The following is a 9560-nucleotide window of genomic DNA, read 5'->3' as shown; positions in this document are numbered from 1 at the left end:
TCACTTCACGGTCATTTCCATGCATTTCATGGTCAATTCCCTTCACTTCACGTCATTTACATGCATTTCACGGTCATTTCCATGCATTTCACGGTCAATTCCCATCCCTTCACGGTCAATTCCATGCATTTCACGGTCAATTCCGGTGATCCCGCTTCACTTCACGGTCAATTCCCTTCACTTCACAATCATTGCCATGCATTTCACGGTCAATTCCGACAATTCCGCTTCACTCCACGGTCATTTCCATGCATTTCATGGTCAATTGCAGTGATTTCACTTCACTTCATGGTCATTTTCATTCATTTCATGGACAATTTTCTTCACTTCACGGTCATTTTCATGCATTTCATGGTCAATTCCCTTTACTTCACGGTCAATTCCATGCATTTCACGATCAATTTCAGTGATTCCGCTTCACTTCACGGTCATTTCCATTCATTTCACGGTCAATTCCCTTCACTTCACAGTCATTTCCATGCATTTCACGGTCAATTTCCTTCACTTCACGATCAATTCCATGCATTTCAGTGTCAATTCCGGTGACTCCGCTTCACTTCATGGTCATTTCCATTCATTTTGCGGACAATTCCCTTCACTTCACGGTCATTTCCATGCATTTCACGGTCAATTCCCTTCACTTCACGATCAATTCCATGCATTTCATGGTCAATTCTGGCGATTCCGCTTCGCTTCACGGTCATTTCCATGCACTTCACAATCAATTCCCTTCACTTCATAGTCAATTCTAAGCATTTCACGGTCAATTCTGACAATTCCGCTTCACTTCACTGTCATTTTCGTGCATTTCACAGTCAATTCCCTTCACTTCACGGTCATTTCCATGTATTTCATAGTCGATGATATGCCAATCATATTACAATATCATAATGCCAATCAAAGAAACAAAGCATCTGGCTGGATGAATTTAGTGTTCTGGCCTATCACTATATTGGAAGATTACGTCCAATTAAACACACTATTAAGTATTTCTCTTGCATAAAGAAAGGAACAAGAGCTCAAGGAACATCTATCAATTATATATGTTTCTCTTCTATTCTAGATCATCAATTGTTTCTAAACTAAGCTATAAACATAATGCCAAAACAAATGCAAAGTCAAGCAAACTTTCCACAATACTAAAACAACATATTGGAGGATTTGGAGCACCTTATTTGGTAGATCTCTTATGTCCTTGTCATTGCATGTGCTATAGTGACATTCCTGCACATACAATGAACACAAACATTGTCAAAGACCCTTTGACTCCTACCAAGGCACGTGGTCCTTGGACTTAAATGGTCTCCTCGGAACATGTCCCTTGTTTGTCTTCTCCATGAAGAATGTCTTTCTTGTGTATTCTTCGCTTCAGGGAATAATTAAAAATAAGAAATAAAAAAAATCATTTAGTCCGTCTTCCTAAGCAACAACCAAGTTTCTTAAAAAAAATCATTTCCTAAGCAACAACCAAGTCACTGTCCCATTGAGTCACTGTCATTTTGAAAATGTGGCTATCACTTAGCAGGTGTTTTATTAACATGATCGAAGGTGATCATTCCCATTACAAGAACCATAATAATGGGTTCAGTGATTTTTATTTTAATTTTTTATAGCAATGTTATCAACCCACTCGGGATGTGCCACATTCATATCCTTGAATATTAGGGCAAAACCACATTTTTTTTTTCTTTGTTTTTTTTTTTTAAAAAAAATCTGATTGGGTGCAACCTTAGGTGCAAGATCCTTCTAACTAGGCGTCACTCCTGCTTCCCTGCTTCGGACTCTTGCTCCCACTCCCACTCTTGCTTCCTATTTATGTATATTTGTTTGCATTTTGAAGAAGAAGCTTCCCCACTCCTGCACCCGAATTTGTTGCTGCTTAGCTTCATGCTTCATGCAACTATAGGTGCAACACCAGATTTGATATTTCACAACTTAGAACGTTCAAAGAAAAAGGAATCTTAAGAAGAATCAAGTCAAATATTTCGTTTTACCTAGCCAATAAGGAGATAAATAGTGTAACGGTAGATCCATGAGAAAAAGGGCTCTAATCACCCATCCTTGTATATTGGAAGCTTAATTCCTTTCTGATTTTTAATTGATTCTTTTTTGTCGCTTGATCGAACAACCAACAAAGCGAGGAATCTCAAAAGGAGCAGATGGCTTGTGATGCTAGAAGAATCCTCACATATTTCCATAACAACCAGGACCTCCAAATCTCATGGAAACCAAAAAGACCATGATGTCCCACTAACCTGGTCAACCCTGAGTCACTGTCCCACTGACCTGGTTGATCGGGTTGGTGGACAGCAAGTCGGGGTCGACCGGGTCAGTGGGACAGTGGCTCCGTGGGACAACTTCATTTCCTTTCGAGGTCTGAATTGTTCCTCGGACACACTCTTCTCATTTCCATGAACTAGATGATGAGAAGGTAAGCATGTCCCTTTGCCTTGTTTATGCATTTGACAATGGATGACGTGATACATTACCTGCTCTTTGAATTTTAGTCCAGCAGTCATGAATAAAACATGGATGGCCATGTCTTATTTAAGTTAGAATAGCTCAATGAAAAATTGAAAGGGTGCTGCATTGGAGTCTATAGATGAGTGGAAACCAACAATTGTTTCATTTGAGACTAAACCCATCAATTTGCAAGCCAAGGTCTGAGACGTAAAATGGTTGGTCATTCAAAAAAAGGAAAAAAGAAAAAAGAAAAAAAGAGAGGATGTAGAACTGTTGGGAATGGAGTAGCTTATCAAGGTTGGAATTTTCTTTCTAGAGCTACAAAGTTCGGGAGCTCTTTCGTTTATGAATTGCGTGTTGTTTGTTAGTAAGAAATCTATTGCATGATACTGGTTCAGAGCAATTTGTCTGTTGTGTTCATAGTTCGTTTAGTTAGAATTTGCCTCTATACTTCATTTTCTGATGCAGTAATTTGTTGATATTTTCCATTTATTGAATTTAAACCATGTAGTCTTATTGAATATTTTATCCAGCTACTTGTAGGTTGTAACAGAAACTTATAAATTTCTTACATGCAATACCATTGCCAAGTTGTGATTATACTACTTGAGGTTTGATAATCCACATGTGTGCTTATCCCACTCCTTACACATGATCATATGGCAAACCTTTGACCTGTCCATCTCTGGTGTTGCCCCCAACCTCAGCAGATGCCATGGCCCAAAATATTCAGGCTGGTCCAGTCATAAAGTGGACCGATTGTATGAACTTGATGCAGACCTGAGAATGAGATCTATCCAAGATTTCAATCCACTCATCATCATCATCATCATCATCATCTTTGTTGGCAAATCTTTATACCAGTTATTTGGGGTTGGCTACATGAATCCTGTTCCGCCATTCCACTCAATCACATATTTTTTGGTTTAATGGTTGTCGCTATGGCATAACTTTGATGCAGGCTGCTAACTTGACGCAACCATCCTCTGTCTGGGCTTAGGACTGGTAATGAAAACATAGAACTCCTAGTCTCTAAGTAATAGACTATAACCCAGGTTGATTCCAATCAAGTGCAATCTAATAGTCTGTTAGGTTGATTACAATCGAGTGCTATCTAATAGTCTATTACATAGGTTGGTTACAATCAATCGGTTTCAATCCACCACTCACCGATCCGCAAATATAAGAAAATTGCCACTATGTGGAAGAAGGATATGCAGCCCACGGTTGAAGAAAACAATCATTAGCACAATTTTGCAGATCTGAATTAAGGGCGGAGGCTCTCACTTCAGCATCTTGAGAGCCAAGCAACGCCCCTTCACCTCACTGCTCAATTTGGGCATGACTGTTGATATAACACGAAAACCCCCCACTCAAATCATAGGTATCCCCTCTCAACTTATCCCAAGTGTTGTGGTGAATTTTGGGTAGGAATAACATGAGGCGACACATCGATAGACAGGTTAGATGTCATGAATCCATCACGTGGGCCCCACTTCTTCCTAGTATCACTGTAGTTTACAATGGTATCAAGGAATTGCATTGAATTGACCGTGAAGTAAAGGGAATTGACCGTGAAATGCATGGAATTGACCGTGAAGTGAAGCGAATTGACTGTGAAATGCATGGAAATGACCATAAAGTGAAGGAAATTGACCATGGAATGAATTGAATTGACCGTGAAGTGAAGGGGAATCACTGGAATTGATCGTGAAATGCATGGAATTGATCATGAAGTGAAGGGAATTGACCACAAAATGCATGGAATTCACTGTGAAGTGAAGGGAATCGACTGTGAAATGAATTGAGTTGACCGTGAAGTGAAGGAAAATTGTCGGAATTGACCGTGAAATGCATGGAATTGACTGTGAAGTAAAGGGAATTGACCATGAAATGAATTGAATTGACCGTGAAGTGAAGGGGAATTGCCGAAATTGACCGTGAAATGTGTGGAATTGATCGTGAAATGGAGGGAATTAACCGTGAAATGAATTGAATTGACCGTGAAGTGAAGGGAATTGACCGTGAAGTGAATTGAATTGACTGTGAAGTGAAGGGGAATCGCCGGAATTGACCGTGAAATGCGTGGAATTGACCATGAAATGTAACATCTCGGAAAAATCCGTACAAGGACCCGAGTACAACCTTAGGCAGAACAACCCGAGAACTGCATCTTGTCATGTAATTTAGGCAAACTTTAGTTAAGTACTAAACTGAATAATCGGTGGATTAATCTTGGGCCACCATTTTTCATTAATGGGAAGGCCTAAAACGATGAGTACCACTGGCTCAATGCTGTCTTAAGACCTAGGAGAAATCCCAAGAGCCCATCGCTCTCAGGAGTATATTGAAACCCCATATCGGACCTATACCGCACATTGAGGGTCCGATGACCGCGAAACTATAGGACTATGTCCGTCCTGCTGGGCTTGACAACCATCATCGGAATCAAGCTCAGATAGTGTCCAGAAACGTACAACTTGAGCCATGAGTGAAGTGCATGAGAAACGCGAATACCTTTAGAAAACAAACCACAAACTTAAGTGAATTGGGCCGTTCGCTCTTATGCAAAATTGTGGATTTCGGACCGTTAGTTTGTGACAAAACTTCACTTATGGGGAGAGAAAATTTTCATGCACACATCCGTATAACTGCGGCCCCGATTGAGTAAGTGTGACCGTTGATCTGACGTGGACTCTCCACGGTCGATCGACTTATCCGATCGCACCGAAATCATGTCCTGGCATGAATCCATTGTCAGGGAACCTACCCTATAACGTAGATGGGTCGTGGGCCTCCGTATAAGCCTCATTCATCAGAAATAGACGCCCAAAGGGTATAAACTATGTATAAAGTGGCCCTGAGGCCATTTGCATCGCTTCTGGGCTTATAAATAGCCCTTATTCCACCCTTCCTCTCTCATATACGAATTTCACAAAAACCCTAAGGGAGAGAGGAGCGAAAAGAAGAGAAAAGAGGAAGGAGAGAAGGAAGAACTTGAGAGATTGTTGTAGGAATCCTCTCTCACGATTCCACGCACCAAATTTTTACCCCACTGCGCTAGCAAACCTTTTCGGCTGCAATTTTGGGTAAGAAATCCTAACCCTAATATCATTGTAGAGATCCAGGTTAGTTATTTGTCAACTTACCTAATCCATTTCGTCATTTAGGTGCCCAGCGTTCCATTTTCGGAAACGTAGAGTTTAAATCGAGTCCGAATTGAGTATTCCGACGAAAGGTGCGGACTATAAACGCTTAGGTTGCGGTTATCAATGCTTTCATGTCGGCTAATGAATTATGTCTGACTTGATTGCTGCTGTATTGTCTTAGATACGCCAATTTCTGTATGATATACGTATATGAACTTTGATGAGTGAAAGATGCATCCCATGTGTTTGTTGATATGTTTGAATGAACATATGAAAATGATTTGTGCTTGCCATGATTACTGATATAGGTTTCATCATTGTATATACATGTTGATCTCTCTGTATAAGGAATTGCTAAAACATATGTTGTAACTAACCTAGTCTATATATTTGATGAAGTGTAGTCTAAGTGTTTGATGAATTGTCTGAATGAGAAATTGTTAATAATTTGTACTTATTACGAGTAATAAGACATGATTCTTCATTGCCTTATGCATATGTATAATTTCTTTTATGTAGTCATATTTGCCTCTATGTGATTAATTGATAAAATGCAAGTGTTTGGTAACATGATTGATGTGTTTGATGAAATGCTCAAATGAGGAATTCACTTGGATTGTTTGTTAAATGCTGAGATGTTTATCACATTTGTCTACTTGTTGCATATGAGTAGGATTGAAGCTACAACGTGGCCCAGGCAATCAGTAACAGTCCCCGTTAGGGTGGCCGAACTAGTCTTGCTACTTTGGGTATACTCGATGAATCTGGGTCGCACAACGATTGTTGACAGTGGTTACCACGATGAGTGTTTATGCGCTTCATGTCGATTAGGTCAACGTGTGCCCGTACTAATCGATCTTACCTAACGAACCGATTGGCTTATTGTGTATTTACTATGTATGGACACTATGCTTGAATCTAAGGTACCTCTTACTAATGTAAAGGCCCACTTTAACTATGGTACCATGATCCGCTAAGACTCATGAGCTGGGCATAGTGGTATGAGATACCGTGTTAGAGCTGTCGGCCTACGCTGGGGTGACGAGCCTCCCCGTAGTGACCAGTGAGCAACTCAGACTCGTGAGCCGGGCATGGTGGTATGAGACACTATGTTCATGTTGTCAGCTTACGCTAAGGTGACGAGCCTCCCGTGGTGACTGCGAGTATAAATTCTTGAACTTGCCTATCGACTGTTTTTCATTAGGAGTGACGACCCTACAACTTGCCTATCGTATGTGCTTAACTAGGAGTGACGAACCTAGATGAATTATTCGATTCGGGTCAATGATATAAAGGGAGGTACCCTAGCTTCTCAAACTTGTTGTATAAATAAACTTAATTAATTATTTGGCTAACACGACTATGCATCGCACTGCATAAGTTAAGATGTGCTTTAAAGGCGATGAAGTTGTACCGTTTTGAGGAAGTGATGTCATATGCGAAATAGGTTGTCGGAGTTGCTTGTGAGGGAGCTTCGATCTGAGGGCATACATCATTACTTACACTCCATTTTTGCATTAAAAAGAGTAGTTAGGAAGTGATTGTTATGTTGCTTTATTATTACTGCTTGATTGACTTGATAACATGTTAACTTTTACCTTATAGTACCACTGAGTTGATCACTCACTCCCACTCTAGGACGGTGTTTTAAAGCACCTACCAAACTTTGATTTAGATGTAGGTGCTGATGAAGTCTATGCAATGGAGCAAGACTTTGTGGATGATGAAGAGGAATTCTCCTACTTTCAGCTCTTGGGCGGGTCGATGTAGACCTCGTGCCAATGGGCAGGGACCACGGGGATATCTAGCTTAGTTGGACACTTTACATATTCATATTTTGTTTATTTTAAGACAATACATGTATATATTAAACTTGACTATGTACTCATACTCTAGAGGTTTGTGAAACACCCACATGCTTAATTTAATATGTTTCAGACTTCCGTTTGCTTAATTTAATTATATTCGGAGTATGATATGCTGTTTTAGTATAATCTCACTCATGCTTAACTTATTAATATGAATGAAATTTGAACATCATCATCGATACTGCAAAAGTGATATTCTGGATCTCGGGAGTAGAGCCATGCTCGACCTTCGAAATTTAGGGCGTTATATGAAATGAAGGGAATTAACCGTGAAATGAATTGAATTGACCATAAAGTGAAGGGAATTGACCGTGAAATGCATGGAATTCACCGTAAAGTGAAGGGAATTGATCGTAAAATGAATTGAATTGACCGTGAAGTGAAGGGGAATCGTCAGAATTGAACGTGAAGTGCATGGAATTGACCATGAAATGAAGGGAATTAACCGTGAAGTGATTGAAATTGACTGCGAAGTGAATGAAATTGACGGCAAAGTTAATGAAATTCACCGTGAACTGATTGAAATTGAGCGCGAAGTGAATGAAATTGCCGCGAAGTGAATGAAATGAATGAAACTGATCGCGAACTGATTGAAATTGACCGCAAAGTAAATGAAATTCACCGCAAATTGATTGAAATTGACCACAAAGTGAATGAAATGAATGAAACTGATCGCGAACTGATTGAAATTGACCGCGAAGTAAATGAAATGGATTTTCTACCATCGACTTAATGGAATCTTGAAAAATAACTAGGTTGGTTGGCTAAAGTAACTTCTACTACCCCAAAATCATATGTGGTACATCAAGTAACTAATTTTTAGTTTAGAGGATATTCTCATTAAATGAATAAAGAAAAAAAGAGATTTTTATTATTATTATATACTTATATATATATATGGGAAAAGGTACTAGGCGCTCGACCTCACGAGTCCGTCCCATGAGATCGCGCTGTGTGGGCCCCATCGTGATGCGTTTCGAACATCTACCCCATCAGTCAGATGCACCATTCCATCGTGGGCCTAGGTCTCAAAAATCAAGTCAATCCGTGACTTTTGTGGGCCACACCACATACAAAAGTGAGGAGGAGCCGTGCACCATTAAAACATTCATAATCATTTTTTGGGCCCATCGAGATGTGGTTTGCAAATCCAGCCCATCCATTATGTGTGTCCCACTTGAATGAGGGTTCAGACCAAGTTTCAACAGCATTCAAAACTCAAGTGGGCCCCACTAAGTGCTTTTATATGTTTTAACGGTGTCTTCACATGATTTTAGATGGTATGGCCCACCTGAGTTCTGTATACAGCTGATTTTTGGGATATCCCATAATTTAGAGGACACCCATCAAATGCACAGTATTGATGGTCGACACACATCATGGTGGGGCCCACATAGCTCAACCTCACGGGAGCTTATTGTGAGGTCGAGTGCATAGTGCCTTTTCCCTATATATATATATATATATATATATATATATATATATATATATATATTTATATAAATATATATGAGAGAAAAATGTAAGTAGAGTAAAGGTTTCCATGTAAAAAAGAAATAAAAAAATGTATAGAATACCACAGCACTACGGCTTTGGCTACTGTTATAATTCGTAGGTATTGGGACCCGCAGCTCCTAAAAAAGTAGAGGCATTTTCGACCTGTGAAATGAGGCCGTACAGCTGGGGCTTTTTTCAAAAAGCTAAAAAGCAAGTGAGCTTAAAACGGGTCGGACAGTAGGGGATTTCTCGTGTTTAACCGTGGGCATCGCTGTCCTCGCTGTCTTCTGTGCTGAGTCGACTGTAGCTTTGGATTTAACTTATTCTTTGGATCTTGCCCTCAAATGCTCTCTCCAAATGGATGGATGGACCGCATGGACACAGAACATTAATCATGGTGGGGCCTGCGGAACTTAGTGACACCACTTCAATAGTGAGTCTCACTACTTAACCTGTAAGTGTATCCAAAATTCTAGTATACCAAACCACAGAAAATAATGTGAATTAAAATCTACTATTGAAATTTTATTGAGGGCAGCAGAAGTTTTGAATGAAAATTATATTTTTGTTTTTACTCTCGTCC

The sequence above is a fragment of the Magnolia sinica genome, chromosome 6 (genome assembly GCF_029962835.1).
Source record: "Magnolia sinica isolate HGM2019 chromosome 6, MsV1, whole genome shotgun sequence".
NCBI lineage: Eukaryota > Viridiplantae > Streptophyta > Magnoliopsida > Magnoliales > Magnoliaceae > Magnolia > Magnolia sinica.
This window is presented reverse-complemented; position numbering follows the sequence as displayed.